Below are 25,726 nucleotides of genomic sequence, written 5' to 3' on the forward strand. Positions count from 1 at the left end.
CAGCTCCTTGCCACAGTGCTTGGAACTTGTGAGTAAGAACCTCAGTCTGAGCACCCCACCACCTCCCCACCCTTAACTAGAGTCTCCACAGATGTGAAGGCCATGATCACCCAGTTTTCCTTTTTCTTATTCCTCATCTAAGCAGAGATTTTGAAACATAGAACAGGCTGTTTGGGTTTTCATTTAATGACATTTTCAATATTTAGTTTTGTGCCCATTAGTTATATTTTATGTCATTTATGATTTTGTGATTTTGTTAGTTTGGCTTCTTTTTAAATAAATCTTTAAAAATATTCCACATGATATTTTCAAGAGTAGTGCCTTTGTTCTGGATGTGAACTATTTATTCCCCTGAACTCCATTCCAAAATGGTGATCCTAATATATGTTAAGAGAGATACGCATTAAACTGCACATCTTAAAGCTAGTGTTGTCATCTATGATACCAGATGCTATCTAATTTTTATACCACTGCTGGTTTTTCATTCTCATTTTTTTAATGAAAAATAATGGCACCCAATTTCTCACTTTCCTTGAATCCTTCCCAGCACCATTAGTTGTTGGAACATGTAGATTATAGGTTCTTCTGGGCCACATCACCCTCCCATCCCATTCCCATTGTTTTAACTCCTTGAGTGATTATCAGAAACTTTTCCCAAAAAGGGTGGGGCCAGCTTGTAAGCTTACCTGGACTCACTTGCCACTGAAATTAATGGAATGGGGCAGTGGGTGTCTTTCTACCTCTTTGGTGCTTGATGAGTCACTCTTCTGGTTGTATTGCACAGTGGAATTGGGACAAACTGAGAACACCACACTCACCACACACCCTGAGTTGGTTCCTCTGGGAACAGAGAAGATGGGGTTTTTTGTGGTTGGTCTGTGAAGGGTGTCTTGCTCCCTGGGTGTTTTCTCAGAATTCTTTTCATAGCAGATTTATCAGAATAAGCATCCAGGCCCCACCCAGCCTCCTGGGACTGATCTGTGAGAGCCTGCTAATGGACAAGACCTTGGCTATCTCAGCAATGGGGATGCCTACTGAGCTGTTGCTGCCATTGTTCACAGCAGCATACACTGGGAAACACTGTGTGGCACTGAAGGCCATGGTGCAGGCCTGGCCCTATGCCTGCCTCCCACTGGGGCCGCTAGTGAAGGTACAGTGGCTTCACCAGAGAGACCTTACAGGCTGCATTTAATGGATCAAAGCCAGAAGGTTTGCCCTAGATGAGGGTGATCCAGGTTACCTGGCAGGCCCAGGTGAGTCAGAGCAAGACAGGGGGGTTAGGGAACATCAGGATGAGTCAAAGGGTGAGCCACAGACTCTTAGGGTGTCATGAGGAAGCTTGGGGAGGCCTAGGGCTGTTGCTAGGCTTACTTAATAAAAGGGCCCACAAAAAATGTTTATTTGGTACAAAATTTATATTTTGACTAGTGTATTTCCTAATATAACTTATGTAGATAGCTTGATTGAACACTATAAGTACTTGGAATCTTGGGTAGGACATGAGATTTTGTTGGTTTGTCCAGAGTGATGCCCCAATGAATCCCAGAGTAATTAGATCAGTGAGTGGAAAAGTATTTGCAAGCCCCCTTCAGGGAATGGTGAGAGTGGGGAGAAATTCAACTTCCCCAAGTTGAATTCTTGATATTCTCACAAGCAGTGTGGACAACCAAAGCTATAGGCTGAGCCCCCAGTGTTGGGGTTTGTTCACATGAAACTTAACCCCACAAAAGATAGGTCAAGTCTGCTTAAAATTTAGGCCTAAAAGTCACCCCCAAGAGAGCCTCTTTTGTTGCTCAGGTGTGGCCTCTCTCTCCAGCCAATATGATGAGCACCCTCCCCCTCTCTGCGTGGGACATGACTCCCAGGGGTGTGGACCTTCCTGGCAACATGGGACAAAGATCCTGGAATGAGCTGAGACTCAGCATCAAAGGACTGAGAAAAACCCTAGAATGAGCTGAGAATTAACATCAAGAGACTGAGAGAACCTTCTCAACCAAAAGGGGGAAGAGTAAAATGAGACAAAGTGTCAATGGCTGAGAGATTCCAAACAGAGTAGAGAGGTTATCTTGAAGGTTATTCTTATGCATTAAGTAGATATCACCTTGTTGTTCAAGATGTAGTGGAGAAGCTGGAGGGAATTACCTGAATATGTAGTGCTGTGTTCCAGTAGCCATGTTTCTTGATGATCATTGAACAATGATATAGACAATGAGTCTCTGTGAATGTGAATACCTTATGTCCGATGCTCGTTTTAGCTACTATATCAACAGAAGAGTAGAACATATGGAATAAAAATAAATAATAGGGGGAACAAATGTTAAAATAAATTCAGTTTGCAATAGTGGTAAATGAAAGCGAGGGGTAAGGGGTATGGTACGTATAGTTTTTTTTCTCTATTATCATTTTATTTCTTTTTCTGTTGTCTTTTTATTTCTTTTTCTAAATCCATGCAAATGTACTAAGAAATGATGAATATGCAACTATGTGATGATATTAAGAATTACTGATTGTATATGTAGAATGGAATGATATTTAAATGTTTTGTTTGTTAATTTTTTTTAATTAACAAAAAAAAGTTAAAAAAAATTCACAAAATGGTGCTGCAATAAGGGACAACCACATGGAAAAAAATGAATGTACCCCCGCCATACAGTGTACAAAAAGTAAACAACAAAATTTTATTTGTGGACACTGTCAGCTTGGAAATAGGAGACCGTATCTGGGAGGACTTCTTCCCCTTGCGCTGTGGCTCCAGCAGCGTATCAACCTCTGTGTGGCCACCCCTGGCCACCCGACCCCAGCAGCTCAGGACCAGGGTAAGCTGGAGACAGGGTGATGGTGCTTGGGCTACCCCAGCACAGGATCCTACCCCCACCCACTGGCCGGGAGCTCTCCACCTCACCCTGCGGCCCACCCTCAGGCTCTCCTGTGATTGAGTCTGGGTGGGAGGTTGGACCATCACGCTGCACATCAGTCCCTGAATCTAAGCAGGAGAAACCGGTGCAGGTACATGCTCGGAGCCCAGTGTGACAGTTGGCGATGGGATTATGTGGGCTTTAAATAGGCTGGAATCTCCTGCCCCGACCGCGGATGCCTTTTGCAGAGCGAGGTGAGAGTCCTGCGGTTGGTTCGGCAGACCCCGGGGAATTGCTCCGAGGACGCAAATTTTGCCCTTGAGCCACACCAAATCACCTGGATTTGCAACTTCAGGAACTGGTGAGATCAGAAGTGTAGTGTTGTCCACGTTGCTTGTTTTAAACCAGGGCTGGGATTAGGGAAAGGTGACAGAGCAACTATTTTTATCTAGGCAGGTCAGGCTAGTTTCACTTTCTTTCATTCTGCAGGAGTGGAGTGGTGTGAAAGTAGCCCCAGTCCAGCAGTGATCACGGCTGTGCTCTAATAAACTTTATTTACAGATGCTATCAGTTTGAAAATAACAAACTAAACTTCAGGACGACCAAGGCATTTATTTGGAGGGTTTAGAATTTGTGGTTTAGGAGTGCAGATTCAGGCAGCAATCCCCAAAATGTGTCGGGCTTTTTAAAGGAAAATATGAGATGAGTTGTTTGTGGTTGGTGGATATTCAGGGTGCTCTGATTGTCCTTTGGATTATGTAGTTAATTGAGCTATTCATCTCCTGGTTTGTTTTATGGCTCTGATGCCCTTAGGGTTTTGAGGAGCATTGTTACTGTCAGGCTTTGCATTCTTTGGCAGTTTGAGACATCTGGGTCACAAACTGAGAGGCACACCTGAGAGTATTCTCCAGAATGGCCTCCTGACTCTGCTTTAAATCTCTCAGCTGTACTAACTTTAGTTTGTTTTACTACTTTTTTCTAACATTGAAATTTGAATTTCAAATAATTTACATATGTCATGATGTATTCTTCTTTTGGTCTATTTTCCAAACTTCAAAAATAGGAAGATGTTTTTTTAACTGTAAAAAACTTTGAAGATTTATAAAGTTAGTAATGTATCTGTTCTACAATTAATTGTTGTGCTATGCTTTGAAAGTTATTGCTTTGTTGTATATATGTTATTTTTCACACACAAAAAAATCAATTGTGTTGATAAAAAATATTTATTCCTTTTAGCCTCCAATGTTCTGGAGCAGCTAGAAGGAGAAATCTGAGAGGATCATATGTTAGCCCATGACAGACTCTGGGATCTGTCCTGTAACTACTTGTTAAAGAGAGCTTTCAAAACTATTGCTTTTTTCCTTTCCTTGTTTTGTATATATGTTATGTAATTTAATAGATTTTTTTAAAAAGTTAATAATTTAAAAACAATTCTTCGCTTCCTAATCTACAAAAACAAGGCAGGCTAAATTGCTAATTCTTGTCTTAAACCAATTTTTCCTAAAATGCAGCTAGTATCTTGCCAGTGAACTGTGAAATCAATGTTGTGGGCTGCAAATAACTTACAGAAATGAAGGAGAGTTTATCCATGCACTCTAAGGATGGCACCAATTATAAGATTCATTATTTTTGGTGCTGCTATAAAATAGAAATATATACCCTCCCAAACAAGCCAAGGATGTGCTATTGAGAAGATAAAACCTGATTTCAGAGATGTTAAAATATAAATATGAAACTGTAAAATTTAAAGTAGTCTGCTTAGAATCAATGAAATGTGTTAATGGCATAGATGTTAGAGTATATCTCATGTACTGATGGTATTATTTTAGAAAACTTAAGTTTCAATTATATATACATGCATCTACATATATCCTGGCTTAATTATTCTTTTAACTCATAGTATTAAATCAGTTTAGATTTCAGATTTCATTACATGTTCAACAACCTGAAATTAGTGGATTTGAGTCTATTGTACACAGTGTTGAACATATTAAAAATAGCTACCATTTATTCTGTAACAATGGTGTGCATTGTTGTAGAAGCTGGAGATACAGCATTAAACAAAACACAAGTCTCTGCCAGCATGAAGTTTACAGTCTAGTAGGTTGAAATAAGAAGAAGCAAGATATATTTTATATAATGTTTGTTAAAATAAAAACTTGAGCAAGATTTGTCTAGATCCCAGAAAGTTTTATTGAATTAATTCAGTAACTGGAGAAGTTCCATTTGTCTGGAAGTATATAGGTATTCTGCTGATCAAAGAATGTGACAGTTCATTAAAAACAGAAAAAGAGAGTATATGAGGAGGAAATATGCACTGGTTAACACAGACGGCATTTCATAATATGGTTAGTGTAGATGGTGGTTTAATAATGAGGAAGCTGGCTGTCCTAAGAATAGGGAGTCGGTGATAGCTGATTGGTTGACTTAAATTCATTCTTTCAGGGGCCAGCCAGGCATGTAGAGGGAATGAAAAATTACTTTACTTAGGTTTTGCTGACATGGGGTTTAGCACAGGCACCTAATAGTCTTGTCACTTAGATTTCTGGATTCATTACATGTTGGACAACCTGGAATCTGTGGATTCGAGTCTGTTATACATAGGATTGAGCCTATTAAAAGTGGCTACCATTCATTTATGTTGTGCCTACAAAATTGTAGCGATCATGTGTGATGACAAAGGCTCAGTTGAAAAAGAGCCTAGTTGGGAGAACTGAGCATGGAAGGTGGGTTAGATTAGTTTTTGATAGGTTGGTCAGAGAGGATTTGCTGAAAAGAGACATGGGTTGGAATGGGCTATGGGCCATAGTAGGAATGTCTGGGAAAAGAGTGTCCAAGGCAGGGTACAGTATAGTTCTGGGAAAGTAAACAGCCTGGCATGTCTAGAGTCCCAGAGCTCACATGGCTTAAGGCTCTATTGGACCTTTTAAGTTCATTGATGATTTCTTATGAGTAAGATGGGAAACTACTGGAGATGCATAAGGAAAAGAGTGAATGCCACCTCAGCTATATATTCTATCTAAAGTATTGGGGATGCTGTGGGGAGTTCTGACAAAAGAGGCTGGAAACCTCTGCAGTGATCCTGGGGGAGAAAATAGGTGACTTCCATCAGGGAGGTGACAGCTGGGGTAGAAAGGAGTGGGCAGACTTTGGATAGCTTTAGAAGAGAGAGCAGCTTTTATTTGCTATTCCATTGCCAATAGGGTTTGTCAAATAAGAAAGAACAAACTAAGTTGCTAGGCAACAAAGACATTTGCTTGGAATCTTAGAATTGCATTCGGAGGAGCGCAGATTCAGGTAGCAACAAAAATTGTGTCCAGTCTTGGCATTTCCAGGCAATGGTTTCTAAAGGAAAAGATTAAACAAGTTGCTCATGGTTGGTGGATATTTGGGGTACTCCAGCTGTCCTTCAGGTTAGATAGTTAACTGAGTTTTTATTTTGTGTTTTGTTTTATGGTTCATATATTCTTGGGGTTTGAGGAGCATTGTTGCTTGAGCCTTTGCATACTTTGGCAGTTTGTGATATCTGGATGATATTTGCCTGAGAGTCACCTCCCAACTCCATTTTAAATATCTTAAGCATAGTAACTATTTTGTTTATCACTTCAAATAGGTTTGAGGGAAAGACTGCCAAAGTTTATGAACTGAGCAATAGAATGGGTTTATTAAAAAGGGAACACTCCAAGAACAGCAGAGATTTTAGGGGAATGTTTAGTATTATATTTTGGTAAATTTCTTAGAAATATTAGTATCCAAGAGGGTACAGCTGGGTCGAGGACAAGGAGAAGGGGTGAGGCACATAGAATTCAACATTAAAAGAATGTTGAACCCTTTAAGACAAGATAAACTTATGAGCCATGTAATAACATGGATGGACCTAGAGAATATTATGCTGAGTGAATCCAGCCAAAAACTAAAGGACAAATACTGTATGGTCCCACTGATGTGAACGGACATTTGAGAATAAACTTGAAATATGTCATTGGTAACAGAGTTCAGCAGGAGTTAGAAACAGGGTAAGACAATGGGTAATTGAAGCTGAAGGGATACAGACTGTCCAACAGGACTAGATACAAAAACTCAAAAATGGACAGCACAATAATACCTAATTGTAAAGTAAACATGTTAAAATACTGAATGAAGCTGCATCTGAGATATAGGGTTTTTTTTGTTTTTGTTTGCTTGTTGGTTTGTTTGTTGTTGTTTTTTACTATTACTACTACTTTTATTTCTTTTCTTTATATTAACATTTTATATTTTTTTCTGTTGTGTTGCTAGTTCCTCTAAACCGATGCAAATGTACTAAGAAACAATGATCATGCAGCTATGTGATGATGTTAAGAATTACTGAGTGCATATGTAGAATGGTATGATTTCTAAATGTTGTGTTAATTTCTTTTTTTTTTTTTCTTTCCGTTAATAAAAAAAAAAAAAAGAGAATGTTGAACCCTTGTGTTCTGGCTTGCTAAAGCTGCCTAGTATACCAGAGATTAGTTGGCTTTTATAATGGGGATTTATCAGTTTACAGATTTACAGTTCAAAGTCATGAAAAAGTCCCAGGCATCCAGGCTTCCTCTGTCAGGTAGTAAGGCACATATATGGCTGGCATCTGCTAGTCCTTCACTCCCAAGTCTCTTTGAATTCAGCTTCTAGTTCCAGTAGCCTCATCTGGGCTTTTGTGGGTCCTCTCTTAGCATCTCTGGGCCTTTTCTCTCTGTCTCCTCTGCAGGCTTTTTATCTATGCTCTCTCCAAACTTCTCTGGGTGTTTCTCTTAGAGCTGTCTCGGCTTTTCTGCTTTATCCTCTCACAAAAGACTCCGGTAAAGGTCTAAGACCCACTTTGAATGGGGTGGGTCACATTTCAGTTTAAACAACCTAATCAGAGGGTCCCACCCACGATAGGGTCTATACCCACAGGAATGGATTAAAAGAATCCATTTTCTGGGAAACATAACAGCTTCAAACCAGCACACCATGTCTACTTCAATTTTGTTTGCCAGGCACCACACTATCTCACACTAGTTCTTGTACTGCAAGAAGGAATGTTGAGTGGTTCACCTGACGTCCTGGGGCACTGGGTGGCTGGAATGGCTGAAGAGGTAAATTTAGAATTATCAGTAAATAGATGGCAAATATATGTGGTTGGATGATAACCTAGGCAGTCTGAGAGCTTATGCTGTGCTAGGAACTGGGCTTAGTCCTTCACAAGTGGACCATCTCTTTGGCTTTCTCTTATCAATTTTGTCTAGTGCTTTGTAGAACAGAGACAGCAATGTGAAACTCAAAGCTCTGAGGTTTCTAATCCTGGCTCAAACTCAAATTAGCTGTCACTGAAATGGTTTCAGCCTGTTTTCCTCATGTGTAAAGCAGGCTAAAAATAGTTAACTCAGTATTTTGGGGGAGGATTAAATAATGTAATAATTTTTGTTTTTTCAAATAAATACTGATTAATGTCCTGTGGTTATGTTTAGTTAGCAATTTATGAAAAGCAAGCTCTGGAAGTTGAAGGAACCATTGGCTTCAATCAAGCAAAACAATAATTGTAAAATGGTATATCTCTTGAGTGAGAAGGAACAAGAGCCAGCACCACATATGAGGGATGGAGATGACTCCAGATGCCAAGATGATGATCTAATCTTCGTTGGGGTGGAACATGAAAGTGAAGATCCTGAAATTCTCTTTGTCAGGGTGGTTTCAAGTGCAAAGCCATCATTTCAAACATTTGGAACAGTTATCCCAGGCTCAGGTTCAACAAAAAAGAAGGGTCACATGGGTGAAGTGACCACTCAAGCATTGAAGCCTGCAAATCATGTGACCACACCAGCAAAGGCAGTGACCAACTGGCCAGTTTCTCTACCTGCATCGAGGTCAACAGATACTCCTATGATTATGGGGCATTTGGTTAAACCTGGTTGCCAAAGAAGCCCACCACAAGTCATGCCCCTAAATGCCTCAGATTTGTCCACACCATGGACTCAGTGTGTGGTTGGAGCTGCTCATTCTGTGGGAAGCAAGGATGAAAGTCCCCATTATTCAAAACAACCTTCCTCTTCTGATGTAAACAGTGGAAACCCCGAAAGGTGATGGAACCCCCAGGGAACATTGTTCAGATACCCTTTCAGGTATCCTCCCCACTGGTACACCCTCAAAAGGTGTTCCTACTTCATTAAACTATGTTCAGAATGGAACATTATTTCTAAGGGTATGTGCAAATGACAACACACATTTGGATTTTGTGGCACAGGACATACCCAATAGCTTTGAACGACTGGCAAAAACAGAGTTTTCAAGCCTAGCAAGTCAGAACAAGACTGTGGATTCCAAGGAAAGAAATAGAATCATGTTACTTCATGATTTTTACTATGAACAGCATAAAGGTGATGGGCAGCCAGAAGTGAAAACTCACACAAACTTTAAGTGCCTCAGCTGCTTGAAAGTTCTAAAAAATATGAAGTTTATGAAGCACGTGAAGCACCATTTGGAGCTTGAGAAGCAGAGGGGTGACAGCTGGGGAGGCTACACCACCTACCAGCACTGCCACCAGCAGTTTCCCACTCCTTTCTGGCTGCAGTGTCACATTGAAAATGTGCACATCCCTCAGGAACCCTCCCCTGTTTGTAGAATCTGTGAACTGTCATTTGAAACAGACCAGCTTCTCTTGCAACATATGAAAGACCATCACAAACCTGGTGAGATGCCTTATGGGTGCTGGGTTTGCAATTACAGATCATCAGCCTTTGCTGATGTGGACATGCATTTTAGAACCTGCCATGAAAACACTAAAACTTTTCTGGGTACGTTTTGTCAAAATTTTTTCAAAACAGCAGCATCATATGTGAATCACTTTTGGCAACACTGGAACAAGAGAACTTTCCAGTGTTTGAACTGTTTGCTGCAGTTTTTGACTCTGAAGAAGAAAAGGGAGCATGGAGCAAAAAATCATTGAACATTTAAAAAGCCAGAGCAACTGGAAGGATTGTCTCCTGAAACATAGGTTATCATTCAAACTTCAGTTCAGGCAAGATTGAGAGATGCAGCATCCATCACTCCATCAGTAACAATAACAGACCCTAGAATGTCACCTGCTAGAACCAAAAGGAGAATGGCTATGAACACTAGACTTTTCAGACTGCCTTGCACCTAGGATTCTGGCTGATGATTATATTCTGTGTCCACTTATGGGAATTATGAAAAACACAAGTTAGACCATCTGTATATCTTGGCTGTGGATGTCACAAGCATTGTCATCAGATAGCTTTCTGGTTTCAAGAAGAGTTCCAAAGTTTCCTTCATACTCTCTTCCATATACCTTCCCTCAAGTAAAACCTAATCTAAGCTCTACCCCCATTGGTTAGTTTTGTCTATTTTATAACAAAATAAATGGAATCACACATCTTCTTCCCTTTGCCTTCTTTTAAATAATGTCTGTAAGATGCATCCTGAATGTGAGTAGCAGTGATGCACTCTTTTTTCATGGTTGTTGGATTTCCATTAAATGATTATGGCACCATTTTATGTATCCATTTTACTGTTGATGGACTTTAGGCTGGTTCCTTGTTATTTAATGAAGTTGCTATGAACATTCCTGTGCACCTCTTAGTGGACACATGGACTCATTTTCTCTCGGGTATACACAGCTATGAAAAGAAGTGCTGGAACTGCAGTAAAGTGGAGATAATATCAAATATTTTTTCAGATGTGATTGAAACAATTTATATCACCCCAGCCATACTGAGAATTCCATTGACACAGATCCTTTCCAACATTTGGTACTGTCAAATCTTTTAATTGGAGCCATTCTGTTGAAGTTGTAATATCTCATTTAGTGCTTATACTGATTTGAATCTGTGGTGGGCCCCAGAAAAGCCATGTTCTTAATCCTCATTCAGTATTGTTGGGTGCGAGTTTTTAAATTATCCACGGAGACATGATCCACCCAATTGTGGGTGGGAACTTTTGATTAGATGATTTCTATGGAGATGTGTCTCCGCCCATTCAAGGTGGGGTTGCTTAATGGAGCCCTTTAAGAGGGAACATTTTAGAAAGAGCCACAGAGCTGGTACAGCCAGACCTTTGGAGATGAAGAAGGAAAACACTACTGGGTGAGCTTCATGAAAAAGGAAGATAGGATAGAAACTAGCAGATGTAGCCATGTTCACCATATGCCTTTCTGGTTGAGAGAGAAGCCATGAGTGTCTTTGGCCTTCTTGAACCAATGTATCTTTCCCTTATCCATTAATTTGAACATTGCTATGAACTTGCTTTAACTGTGACATTTTCTCAGCCTTAGAACTGTAAACTTGCAATGTAATAAACTTTTTTTTTTAAAGCCATTCAATTTCTGGTATATTGCATTCCAGCACCTAGCAAATTAAGAACAGTGCCTGTCTAAGTCTTGATTTTTTTTTAACTCAGTTGTTGGTTGGGAGGAGTAGAGGGAAGTGGAGGACCTGAATGTCCTGTGTCTTGATCTGGTGGTGGTTTCATGTGTATGAATATCTGCATTATGATTGGTGCTTTGTGTGTACCTTTTAAGAAATTTAAGATATTCTAGCAATGTTTTCTTCTAGAAGTTTTTATGTTTAACTTACTTTGTTTATGTCTATGCTTCACCTCAAATTGATTTTTTTGTTTTAGGTGTGAGGAATTAAGGCATCAAAGTTAATATTTCCCCATATGCATATCCAAATTAAGCAGCAACATTTATTAAAAGAAGCAGTCTTTTCCCTACTGTATTGCAGCAAGACCTTTGTGTGAACAAGGTAAGTGACTAGGTATTTCTGGATTTTATTCCATTCCATTTGTCCAGTTTTCCATCCTTGTGCTAGTTCCATATTATCTTAATTATTGTAGGTTTATGTAAGTCTATGTAACTGGGAGTTTAAGTGCTCCAGCTTTGGTCTTAAATTGCCTTGTCTATTCCAGATGCTTTATTGACTTGAAGTGGTTTTGGCAGACATCTGTGTCTTGTTCTTAAATTAATGTTCAATAAATAGTTCACCATGAATTATGGCATTAGCTGTAGGGCTTTTTGCAGCTACAGTGGAATTGAACTAGAAATTAATAATAGATAAATTAAAAAAAAACAATACTTCAGAAGTTAAGCCATACATTTTTTCTTCTTTTTTTTTTTTCACATGGGCAGTCACCAGGAATCAAATCTGGATCTCCCACATGAAAAGCGAGCATTCTACCACTGAACCACCCATGCATCCTAGCCATATATTTTTAAACAGAGCTTGGAATAGGATGAGGCAAGCAAGGGGCCTATAGTGCAAATTGCCATATGTTCCTGCACTTTCCCAAACCTAAGAGGGAGTGGCTCCTTAATTTTGTGCTCAAGACTCCTTGTTTTCCCCACTTCATTCCATAGGTCCACTAAGAAATCACTATGGAGGAAAGAAAATATTTGGAACTGAAACATTTATGGGAATGACTGAAGGCAGTTTCTGGAAATTTATATCTTTAAACATATATATTTTAAAAAAGGAATATTAAAAAATCAATGCCCAATCAGAGCTGTCCATAGCACTTTCTGAGATGATGGAAATCTGCTTCATTTTATTGTCCAAAATATAACAGCACTAGCCACATGTGACTTGATCTCCTGAGCTGTGGCTGGTGTGACTGGGGAACTGAATTTTTTATTTTTTTTAACCTTGATTACTTTAAAATCAGATATAAAGGAAGAGGAAATAGATCTTCTTTACAAAAGTACACCAAGTAGGGCAGACCATGGTGGCTCAGCAGGGAGAGTTCTCACCTGCTGTGCCAGAGACCTGGGTTTTATTCCTGGTGCTTGCCATGCAAAAAAAAATACACCAAGTAATTTACTTGGCATATTGTCCTCCCAATGAAGAATATGTATATATTTTATTTAATATTTTTATTGTAGAAAATTAACATACAAACATTCTTGACATACAAACATTCTATACATGTTGTATAATCAATGGTTCACAATCTCATCACATAATTGTGTATTCATCTCCATGATCATTTTTTTGAACATTTTAATCTTTCCAACAACAGTAAAAAGAGAAAGTTAATAAATACCATACTCTGACCCCTCCCAATGAAGTAGAATTTAATTCCCCTGCTCCACTACCCTTACCCCCCTCCATTACCTGAGTGTAGATTGGACTTCATAACTTGCTGCCAAGGAGCAGAGTATGAAAAGGGGGGAAATAATTTTATAGGGAAGAAACCTGTCAAACAATCCTTTGGCCCATTGTTCAATGCTGACATCGCCAGTGATAAGTCAGTTTGATAGCATGTATTCTGGCTATGAAGTGATGAGAACGGTCTTGTCACTTCTTTGATATTCCTAAATACCCATAATCCCATGTAATAATGCTTATTAGTGGGAATACAATATTACAGAAATAGGATGGCTTTAAAATGGGAATTTTTTAAGCATACGAGTTCACAGTTGTAAGACCATAAAAATGTCAAAACTAAAGCAACCAGAAAGAAGTACCTTGACTCATGAAAGAGCCAATGAGATTCAGGATGTCTCTGTCAGCTAGGAAGGTGGAAGGAGATGCTGTGTCTGCCAGCTTTCTTTCTTAGATTCTCATTTTAAACAGATTCCCTGGGAGCATTTTCTTTCGGTATCTCCAAAGGCTGTGCCACAGCACTGGGCTCTCTCCAAAATGTTGCTCCTTTTAAAGGGCTAGTAAACCAATCAAGACCCACCTTCAATGAGCAGAGACACATGACCTGATCAAAAGGTCACACCACAATTGGATGTATCATGCCTCCACAGAAATAATCCAATCAAGGTTTTGAACCCACAATATTGAATCAAGATTAAAAGCAACAGGAAGGACCCAAGATGGCAGCTTAGCAAGGTGTGGGACTTAGTTCGCTCTCCAGAATACATGCTACATAACCTGGAACAGTACAGAACAGCTCCTGGGGCCATGTCAGTGACCGGACATGCAGTGTATCCCAGTCTGGACCAGCTGGGCTGGCTGCGAGCTCCCCATAAACATGAGCTCCCCAAGCCATGGTGGTTGGCACCCTTCCCTCCCCCACAGGCTGCTTCCCAGAGGGGAAAGGAAAGAGACTTTACCAGTAGCAGGAGCTGAGCACAACTAAGTTTCAAATGTGGAATTAATTCACAAATTCTGACAACTAAAAATAGGCCCCCAGCTCAGGTGAACCTGGTCAAAGTGGAGGTCGCTGATTTTTGCCCCAATTCTAAGGGGGCAGGTCTGATGGAAAAATAAACAGATGTTTTTGTGGCTGTGTTCCTATGGAGGCTTGGCTGCCCTTGGATAGCACGGCAGGGATTCTCAGGCTGCAACTCCCCCAGGCATAGGCAGAAACAAGCTTCTTTGAGAGCTTGTCTGGAGCCAGTGCCTTCCCCAAGAGATGGGTGAGGCCCAACTCAGGTGAAATCCCTCCCTCCCTGGAATTTAGACACCAGGGCTTTGTAATTTGAAGCCATTAAAACCAGCCTACAACCTCTCCTCTATCTCCACCATGCCCCCAGTAGGGAAAGTCTGCCAAAGTTAAAGGTACTGCATCAACTTATGCTGGTGGGACCTGCAGGCAGATTAGCACCACATACTGGTCAGGATAAGAAAAACAGAGTTCAGAGACTTCACAGGAAAGTCTTTCAACCTGCTGGTTCTCACCATCACAGAAAAATGATGCAGGTGACTCTTTCCTCCTGACAGGAAACCAGTTTGGTCTGTGAAAATCCATCTGGTGTCTATAATACCTAAATAGATCCTCCTAAAGGGGGCGGGGGGGACACCATACAGGCAGGGCAAGAAACAAGAAAACAAAAACTGAAAAATTATCTGCGGTTAAACAAATCTCAAGCCAGTGGTCCAGATAAAGCTGAACTGAATCTCAAATAACAGACAGAAAACAAATTCATCCAGCAAGAAAATTCTTGATAAAAGAAGTGAAAACAATCTCCAGAATAAACCAATTAAGATAATTAAATGCCTAGACACCAGGAAAAAAAAAGGCAAATCACATTAGGAAAATTGAAGATATGGCCCGTTCAAAGAAACAAACCAACAATTCAAATGAGATACAAGAGTTGAAACAATTCAGAATGTAGGAACAGACATGGAAAACCTCATCAGAAATCAAATCACTGAATTGAGGCAGGATATAAAGAAGGCAAGGAATGAACAAAAAGAAGAAATTGAAAGTCTGAAGAAACAAATCACAAAATTTGTGGGAATGAAAGGCACAGTAGAAGAGATGAAGAAACAATGGAAACCTACAATGTTAGATTTCATGAGGTAGAAGATAGGATTAGTAAACTGGAGGGTGGAACATCTGACATCCAGCAAGCAAAAGAAAATGTAGGGAAAAACATGGAAAAATATGAGCAGAGACTCAGGGAATTGAATGACAATATGAAGTGCATGAATATACATGTTGTGGGTGTCCCAGAAGGAGAAGAGAAGGGAAAAGAAGGAGAAAAACTAATGGAGGAAATTATCACTGAAAATTTCCCAACTCTTATGAAAGACTTAAAATTATAGATCCAGTAAGTGCAGTGTACTCCAAAGAGAATAGCTCCAAATAGGTGTACTCCAAGACACTTACTAATCAGAATGTCAGAGGTCAAAGAGAAAGAGAGAATCTTGAAAGCAGCAAGAGAAAAGCAATCCATCACTATAAGGGAAGCCCAATAAGACTATGTGTAGACTTCTCAGCAGAAACTATGGAGGCAAGGGGACAGCGGTATGATATATTTAAATTATTAAAAGAGGAAAACTGCCAACCAAGAAGTCTATATCCAGCAAAAATGTCCTTCAAAAATAAGGGAGAAATTAAAGCATTTTCAGACAAAAAATCACTGAGAGAATTTGTGACCAAGGAACCAATTCTGCAAGAAATACTAAAGGGAACACTACAGGCAGATATGAAAAGACAGGAGAGAGAGAGATGTGGAGAAGAATGTAGAAAGGAAGTCTATAAGTAAAGACAAAAATAAGAAAAATTAGATATGACATACAAAATCCAAAAGTCAAAATGGTAGAAGAAAGTACTACCCATACAGTAAGAACACTAAATGTTAATGGATTAAATGCCCTAATCAAAAGACATAAACTGGCAGAATGGATTAAAAAACAGGACCCATCTATATGCTGTCTACAGGAAACACATCTTAGACACAAAGATAAACACAGATTGAAAGTAAAAGATTGGGAAAAGATATTTCATGCAAATAACAATCAGAAAAGAGTGGGAGTAGCTACACTAATATCCAACAAATCAGACTTCAAATGTAAAACAGTTAAAAGAGACAAAGAAGGACACTATGTATTAATAAAAGGAACAATTAACAAGAAGACATAACACTCATAAATATTTGTGCACCGAACCAGAATGCTCCAAAATACATGTGGCAAACACTGAAAACACTGAAAAGAGTAATAGACACATCTACCATAGTAATTGGAGACTTCAATTCACCACCCTCATCAATGGACAGAACATCTAGACAGAGGATCAATAAAGAAATAATTAATTTGAATAATACAATAAATGAGCTAGACTTAGCAAACATTTATAGAACATTACACCCCACAACAGCAAGATACACATTTTTCTCAAGTGTTCATCGATAATTCTCAAGGATAGACCATATGCTGGGTCACAAAGGAGTCTCAGTAAATTTTAAAAGATTGAAATCATACAAAACACTTTCTCAGATCATAAAGGAATGAAGTTGGAAATCAATCATAGGCAGAGTGCTAGAAAATTCACAAATATGTGAAGGCTCAATAACACACTCTTAAACAACCAGTGGGTTAAGGAAGAAATTACAAGAGAAATCAGTAAATATCTTGAGGCAAATGAAAATACAATATATCAAAATTTATGGGATGCAGCAAAGGCAGTGCTATGAGGGAAATTTATTGCCCTAAATGCCTATATCAAAAAACATGAAAGGGCAAAAATTGAGGAATGAACTGTCCACTTGGAAGAACTAGAGAAAGAACAGCAAACTAACACCAAAGCTAGCAAAAGGAAAGAAATAATAAAGATTAGAGCAGAAATAAATGAAATTGAGAACATGAAAACAGTTGAGAAAATCAACAAAACCAGAAGCAGGGTCTATGAGAAAATCAATAAGGTTGATGGACCTTTAGCAAGATTGACAAAAAGAAGAAGAGAGAGGTTGCAAATAAATAATATCAGAAAAGGAAGAGGAGACATAACCACTGACCACACAGAAATAAAGGAAGTAATGACAGGATACTATAAACAACTTTATGCTAATAAACACGAAAATGTAGATGAAATGGACAACTTTCTAAAAAGGCATGAACAGCCACTTTGACTCGAGAAGAAATAGATGACATCGACAAACCAATCACAAATAAAGAAATTGAATCAGTCATTAAGAAGCTCCCCAAAAAGAAAAGTCCAGGACCAGATGGCTTCACAGGTGAATTCTATCAAACATTCCAGAAAGAATTAGTACCAATCCTGCTCAAACTCTTCAAAAAAAATGGAAGAGGAAGGAAAGCTACCTAACTCATTCTACAAAGCCAACATCACCCTCATACCAAAACCAGACAAGGATATTACATAAAAGAAAACTAAAGACCAATCTCTCTAATGAATATAGATGCAAAAATCCACAAGAAATTCTAGGAAATCGAATCCAGAAACACATTAAAAGAATTATACATGTTGACCAAGTAGGATTCATCCCAGATATACAAAGATGGCTCAACACAAGAAAATCAATTAATGTAATACACCATATCAACAAATCAAAACAGATAAACCACATGATCATCTCGATTGATGCGGAAAGAGCATTTGACAAAATTCAACATCCTCTCCTGTTGAAAACACTTCAAAGGATAGGAACAGAAGGGAACTTCCTCCAAATGATATAGGGAATATATGAAAAACCCACAGCTAACATCATCCTCAATGGGGAAAACCTGAAAACTTTCCCCCTAAGATCAGGTACAAGACAAGGATGTCCACTTTCACCACTGTTATTCAACATTGTTTTGGAAGTTCTAGCCAGAGCACTTAGACAAGAAAAAGAAATACAAGTCATCAAAATTGGAAAGGAAGAAGTAAAGCTGTCACTGTTTGCAGACCATAGGATACTATATGTCAAAAACCCTGAAAAATCCACAGCAAAACTACCAGAGCTCATAAATGAGTACGGCAAAGTGGAAGGTTACAAGATTGACACTCAAAAATCTGTAGTGTTTCTATGCACTAGCAGTGAACAATCTGATGCAGAAATCAAGAAAAGAATTCCATTTACAATTGCAACCAAAAGAATAAAATATTTAGGAATGAATTTAACTAAAGAGACAAAAGACCTATGCAAAGAAAACTACAAGAAATGATTAAAAGAAATCACAGAAGATCTAAATAGATGGAAGGGCATACTGTGTTCATGGATTGGAAGACTAAATATAGTTATGTAAGCTAATAAGACCTACATGGAATGGGTGGAATTACATTTCATCTGATTAAGAGGTCACATCCACAATTGGGCACATCACATCTCCATGGATATAATCTAATAAAATTTTCTGCCCTGCAGTATTCAATCAGGATTAAAATGAATGGCTGATCCCATAAGATTGACTCAAGATTAAAACATGGCTTTTCTGGGGCATGTAATTGTTATAATTTGCTTGCTGCTAGAGTGCAACATACCAGAGAGGATTGGCTTTTAATAACAGGGGATTTATTTCATTAGTTCTTCAGAGGAAAGGCAGCTTTCAACTGAAGTTCTTTCATATATGGGAAAGCACAGGGTGATCTCTGCTGGCCTTCTCTTCAGGCCTCTGGGTTCCAACAACTTTCCTCAGAGTGATTTCCTTCTGCATCTCCAAAGGCCTGGGCTGAGCTGTGAGTGCTGAGATGAGTTATGTTGAGCTGCTTGGGCTGTGCTACATTGAGTCTCTCATTTAAGCACCAGTCAATTAAGTCGAACATCATTCATTGCAGCAGGCACACCTCCTAGCTGACTGTAGATGTAATGAGCAACAGATGAGGTTCACATGCCATCATGTCATAGCCACAGCAATATAACTAGACACCTTTACCTGGTCAAGTTGACAACTGAATCTAACTACCACAGTAATACTTTCAAACTGGCACATGCATTTAGCCCCTAAGCCTTGTGATTAAAGAGAATCACTAACAAGACTGAGGGCTCTTCTGGGAGGGGCTTGCCTTGCTGCCACTGTTGCCCAGAGAGAATCTGGGGAGACTCAGGTAGTGAATGTGAAGTCTCACAACACTAAATGAGGAAACTGCTACTTTTCATCAGATTCCCTTGTCAGAATAAAACATATTTGGTAGGTCAATATGGCTGAATGTTCCTCTGGTTCCCTTTGAAAATCCTCAGTCATCTCAATAAAATTGGGTAGAGGTGTTTTGCTGGGAAGTTTCCTGAGCTAGAATAATGTAAATCCAGATTGTGAGGGATTTCTGTAGCATCTAGGAATTCCTAAATAAATGAACATTTTTAAAAATTCAGAAAAATGAAAAAATGGAAAAGGAAAGATTAAAGAAACCTGAAAGCAACAACAAAACAAAACAAACAAAAAATAAAATCAGAATTGTAAAATGATAAAATGGGAGGAAAGCCCAAGACCATAGAGAAAAAATTTAGAAAAAAAAAACAAAATAAATAATTTTAAAACGAATAGACCAAAAAAAAAAAAAAACCTCACAATTCCAACAAGCAAACCATTAACCTGAAATAGAACTGTAAACCTAGTTTTCTTAGAAATATAGGACTTGGAATAGAAAGAGAGAAAGAGAAACAGGGAAATAGAGAAGAAGGGAGAATGGGAGAAGAAAGAAAGGAGGAAGAGAGAAGGAGAGGGAGAGAAGAAAAAAGGATGGAAAACAGGATAGAGAGAAGTAATAATTGAACAAAATAAGAAAAAATATTAGAAAAATTAAAATAGTTTGAAGAAAAATTGTAAATTTCACCAAAAAAGAACAATGGGAAAAATGTGAAGAATAAATAAAAATATAAAGTCAGAAAAATGGTGAAATGAATAAAATAATACAGAAAAATGAGAAAACAAGGTAAAAAGAAAAAAGAAAAAGTGAGGAAAATGAAAATAAAAGATGAAGGTAAAAGACAAAATGGGTAGGGCAGTGCAAGGGTAATTCAGTGGTAGAATTCTCACCTGCCTTGCAGGAGACCTGGGTTCGATTCCCAGCCCATGCACTTCCTAAAAAAACAAGCAAGCAAAGAGAAAGAAAAAAGGAAACAAAAAAATATTTCAATGGTGTTTGTAGTAACAGGATACTCACATGGAAAAAGAATGAAATGTGGCCTCCATCATACAACATACAAAAAAAATGTGAAGCCTATGTAGGTAGCAGAGAAGCTTCGACTACTTAAAGGTATACCTAAGAATTACTCCTGGAGGACCTCTTTTGTTGCTCATTTGTGACCTCACTGTCTCTAAGCCCAACTCTGCAAGTGAAATCATTGCCCTTCCCTCTATGTGGGACATGACAGCCAGGTGTGAAAGTCTCCCTGCAGTGTGGGAGATGACTTCCAGTGATGAATCTGGCCCTGGCACTGTGGAGTCAACAATTCCATCCTGATCAAATGTGGAAAAGAAGAGTAACTAATAATAATCAGTGGCATAGTTCAAATAGTCAAGAGGCTACTCTGGATGTTGCTCTTATACAAGTTTCAGTTAGCCTTTTCTACCTATCATAACCTGCCAACCCCCAACCAGGACATTCCATCCAATCCTAAAGAACACCTAGGGCAATATATAAGATTTACAAAGTTTCCATGCACTAGAGAAACTTTCCAGAAATCCACAACCTCCAGAAGGGTACCTGGACCAGAAAAGTCCTGAAACCTAGAGGGCCCAGCTTCTCCAGAACATAGATAGTTCTGTCTCCCTACCCCGTATTAGTGATAGACCCTTCTAAGATGAAAAGGCTAGAATGGTCATAGCCCAAACACCCCTAAAGAGAGAGATAGAAAGATCAAAGGTGATGGTAGAGTTATACAGACAAGATAGGATTTAACAAATGAACATGAATACTGAATCATTAAATTGATACCTCTTTTAGTCTCTAGTATCTTAGAGCAGCTAGAAATAAAAACCTAAAATTGTAGAATTATAACCCATGTCAAACTCTGAATTATGTTCTACAACTAATTGTGGTGCTGTGCTTTGAAATTTATTGCTTCTTTGTATATGTTATTTTTCACAAAAAGAAAAAAGTTGTAATGATAAAAAAAAAATTTAAACCTTCTAGCTGCCTGTATTCTGGAGCAGGTAGAAGGAAAAATCTGAAAGGGTCATATGGTAGCCCATGACAAACTCAGGGACTGTCCTGTAACTACTTGTTGAAGAGTGCTTTAAAGCTATTGCTTTTTTATTTCTTTGCTTTGCATATATGTTAGACTGTACAATAAAATTTTTAAAGTAAAAATAAAATGGAGAGAATAAAATTCAGCAAAAGGATAAATGAGAAAAAAGAAAAAATTAAAGGAAACAAAGCATATAGGGTTTAGAATTACAAAAGAATAGTTCCTTATGCAAGAAATGGATCAATCAATGCTGGGGATAATCCACAGGGGTTTTCTCTTTTTTTATTTTAAGAACATTTTACTTATGTAAAAAGTATACATTGAGGATCCCTCCCCACCATCACTGCTTCCAAAGAGCTTTATCTTAATCTGGCTTTTTAAAAAAATATTAAGGCATGTTTTACTCCATTATAGTATATAAGTATAGAGTAATGCTTTAAATAAGAACCAAGATTTCTATTCAAAATGTTTTCTAATGTATTCTACAGATTTTTCATTTTTATATTATCCTATTTCATACATCATAGTAAGATCTCATGATTAAACATTTTGACCCAAACCAAGAGAAAAATGTAAACGGATATCCATTTCCTAAAGGGAGGCAGTTCATACTTGAAAAATAAAAAGGAACTTTAGAGAGTAGTATGTATAAAGTTCAAATACTGGGATGTAAATTTCTCTGAAGCAATTAATGTTTAAGTAATTAAGAGAAAGAAAAGATGAAGAGTTCATTCAAGATGAGAAGCTTACTAACATGGATCAGACTGTTGAATAACTGTTTGCTCAGTGTTTTGTCCCACTGGGATGAGAGTTGGTAAAAACTCTCATACTCCTTTAAAAATATATCCCATACCTTTGAATAAGATCATATAAATTAACACTGATTATCTATTATTCACTATGTTTGTCCATTCACAAGCCTTGACAGGCTTCATGAAGTATACTGAACAGTAACAATTTCACCTTTCATTATGACAAGTTTGTGAAAATAATATATTACAACAAATTGTTTTATGAATTTTTTGCTTACAACACATATTACATAAGAAACATCCAAAAAAAATTTGTTTTATAAAAAGCCACTTCAATACCAGAAAAGAGTAATGAAAGATTTTTTAAAGGATGCACTTTCCTTGTCTCAAATTCCAAGCACTATTCATCATTTTTAGAACTGGTTTTCCCTAAGCATGTGCACATCCCATTAGTGCTCATATAGGACACTAGTGATGACATCATCTTACATCATGCAGCCTCTGAAAAATGTCACTGTGCAATGTTTAACCACATCAACCCAGTTCCATCCTGGAGGAGTTCCCTTTGTGCTCTGTTTTATCTGCCAGCTTACCATTCTGGGCTTTTGAAAGTTGTTCTTTTTTGTCTTTTTTCTTACTTGATGGGACTGCATTAGGAGTTTCAACTGAGATGATTTTGCTTATGGATGTCACATTGTTGATCTCACTCTTCTAAAAGTTCCCAGTTGAAGGGCCTAATATAACTGCAATTCTTAAACCATGTTCTATAGAATTAGTGGGACAGTGATCCTCTGTGAATGTTCTGTATTGCTTTTGGCATATTCAAACGATGTATAGTCATAGCAGTTCCAAGATGAACTTCAACTGCTTCCTGTAACTTGTCTAGTATACTCTGCTTTACAGCTGACAATACGCTGTTATTTTAAAAAGCATTCATAGATATAATTGGAGGTGTTTGGGGATATGTCTCTGTCCAGGAAGTCTCTATTAAGAAGGCTTTGGGATCACCATTTTCACCTCTCCTGGATTGAAATGAAATAAGACTTAACTCCCGGACTTCTGTCTCCTTCATGAATCAAACATAATGCTTCTGGTTCCATTTTGAAACTATGCGCTTAGCATAGTTGACATTGTATTAGCTCACCCAATCCTCACATCGTTCCCATGAAGAGAATCCTAGTACTTGCTCTTTTTTGTGATCCTGAAGAATACCTCCCGGTCCTCGCTGGCACCCATTGCGCCGGCCATGGGACACCTTCCGGGCGCACAGCGTCTGCGACCAGGACAGGAAAGCGAGGGTGGTTCCCGGGGCGCACACCCCCTTTGCACCACAGCCCAGGGTCAGGCACGCCCCAACTCTTGGTAGCACGGGGCCACCGGCAGTTTATGTGGCTTTTAATTATGGATATCTGCCTTCATAGAAATTAAAACTTTTCATTTCAGTTTGAAAAACTGTACTATGTTTGGCTGTCAGAGATCTGAGAATGTGTACATTTAAAATATTCCTTTTTCTTTAAACTCGGATTGGTAGGTATCAAAGTGATGCCACGACTTAACAGGCATCAATATATTATGCAAAAATATTCTGTTGTGTGAGACACAATAAGGTATATTTTTAACATATTTAATGCAGAATAGTACTCTATTTTCCTTTCTTAATTATAGTTTTGCCCAGTTTCTTTGGAGTAGATTCCCCCCTTGCATGACCCAGGGAACACATGTAAACGTTGGTTCCAGTGTCTTTAACTGTGGAGGTTGAAGCTGTGGGTTAAGAAAGCAAATCTCCATTCATCACAGTCTGTGGCCCTAGTATTCAGCATGGGTGGGGGGCTCCGTGTACTGGACATGGCACTCAGACCAATGCAGATGCAGAAAATGCACACATCCTTCCCAAGCTGAACTCACCTAATTAACTTGCATCCAAATGGAGAAACAGAATATTCCTAGCTCCCCAAAACCCTGTCCTATGTCCCTTTTTTGTCAGGACCATTCTGTTTGGGAATGTTCTGAATAGCTCTAATCATTCTCATTCTGGTCTCTTGCTGAGCATAGATACGCTCTGCTGTTGGCTGTATACCTACATATGGAATGTGTACAGGGTGTGCATCATTTAGTTTTCGTAGATGCCACAGTTTGTACTAATTTACACAGCACAGGAATTTATGACAGCTCCTGTAGTAGTGCAGCAGTGTGGACATAATTTGCATTTCCATGATGCTAATGAAGTAGAGCATACTTATACATGCTTATTGACCATTTTCTTTTCTGTGATGTGCCTAATTTTCTGTGAGTTGCCTGCCTTTTTCTTACTGGTTTGTCAGTATTCTTTATATATTTTGAATGTGCATTCTTTGTTGTATATGGCCTTGTATGCATTTCCTCTCCTCACCACCCACCCTGTTAACTCTCTGATGCTATCTCCTATTAGTTTACTCACTGCTTATTCCTTTCCAGCAATTGGATTTGTTCCTTGAAAATGTCAGGCACACTCACATCTTATGGCTCTGCACTAGCTCCTGCTTCTGCCTAGAACTTTCTCCCCCAGAAATCCACATACCTCCCTCCCCCACCTCCTTCAGGTCTTGGCTCCATTGCTACCTTCTTAGTGAGACCTTTTCTGGTCTCCCTATTTGGCCTTGCAACCCACCTTGCATGTTCTGTGTACCACTCCCATATGTGGATTTCTTTAAAAGAATCTTATCAGTGGAGTGTTAAAGCATATACAAAAACAGAAATAACAGAAGAGAGACCCTCATGTTTCTACCATCCATCAATACTGTCAACAATTTTGCAATATTCTTTTATTTTATCCATAAATACTTCTGTTATAGTTTGCTAGCTGCCGGAATGCAACACACCAGAGATGGATTGGCTTTTAATAAAAGGGGAATTATTTTGTTAGTTCTTCAGAGGAAAGGCAGCTAACTTTCCACTGAGGTTCTTTCTTATGTGGGAAGGCACAGGATGGTCTCTGCTGGCCTTCTCTCCAGGCCTCTGGGTTCTAACATCTTTCCCCAAGATAATTTCTTTCTTCATCTTCAAAGGTCTGGGCTGAGCTGCAAGTGCTGAGATGAGGTATACTGTACTGAGCTGCTTAGGCTGTGCTACATTGTGCTCTCTCATTTAAGCACCAGCCTATTAAGTCAAACATCATTCGTTGCAGCAGGCACACCTCCTAACTGACTGCAGATGTACTGAGCAACAGATGAGGTTCATATACCATTCGCTCATGTCCACAGCAACAGAATGAGGTGCCTTCACCTGGTGAAGTTGACAACTGAATCTAACTACCACAACTTCTGACTGCTTCTTTAAATAAATGCATTTTTTAATACAACAGCCACCATCCCACGCCATCCCATCCCATCAAATCTATCAAAGCTAAAAGTCTCATGCTGCCTTTATTCAAACTACTAGATTTCTCAAAGATGTCTTGTTACATATGATATATTTTAGTAATGATCTGGACCAGGTCCACATATTACTGTCATTTTTATATTACAATACACATTTGAAGTACTGCCCATCTTATCCACTTATTGTCCCCTCTGCTGATGGAACAATCAACTTCATGTAAGCAGGAATGTTTGTCTGTTTTGTCTGTGCTCCATCTTCAGCACCTATCAGAGTTCCTGACACATACAAGGCATTCAGTAAATGTTTGTTGACTAATAAATGAAGTTCTGTCAAAATGCTCACATCTCTGACTTTCCAGATCTCAACCTTTTGGCAACTTTTCTGAGCTTGAATTATCTCATCTGCATAAAGGGACTATTAAGAACTTTTTAGGTTTA

At 38.7% G+C, this 25,726-nt stretch overlaps 2 pseudogenes; one reads left to right on the forward strand and one right to left on the reverse strand.

Moving 5' to 3' along the window:
• Positions 1–1,220: 1,220 nt before the first annotated feature.
• Positions 1,221–11,498, forward strand: LOC143651376 (zinc finger protein 280A-like; annotated as a pseudogene).
• Positions 11,499–22,332: 10,834 nt separating this feature from the next.
• On the reverse strand, positions 22,333–23,168 carry LOC143651259 (RWD domain-containing protein 4-like; annotated as a pseudogene).
• Between the last annotated feature and the right edge of the window lie 2,558 nt (positions 23,169–25,726).

The sequence above is a fragment of the Tamandua tetradactyla genome, chromosome 12, assembly GCF_023851605.1.
Source record: "Tamandua tetradactyla isolate mTamTet1 chromosome 12, mTamTet1.pri, whole genome shotgun sequence".
NCBI classification, from domain to species: Eukaryota; Metazoa; Chordata; class Mammalia; order Pilosa; family Myrmecophagidae; genus Tamandua; species Tamandua tetradactyla.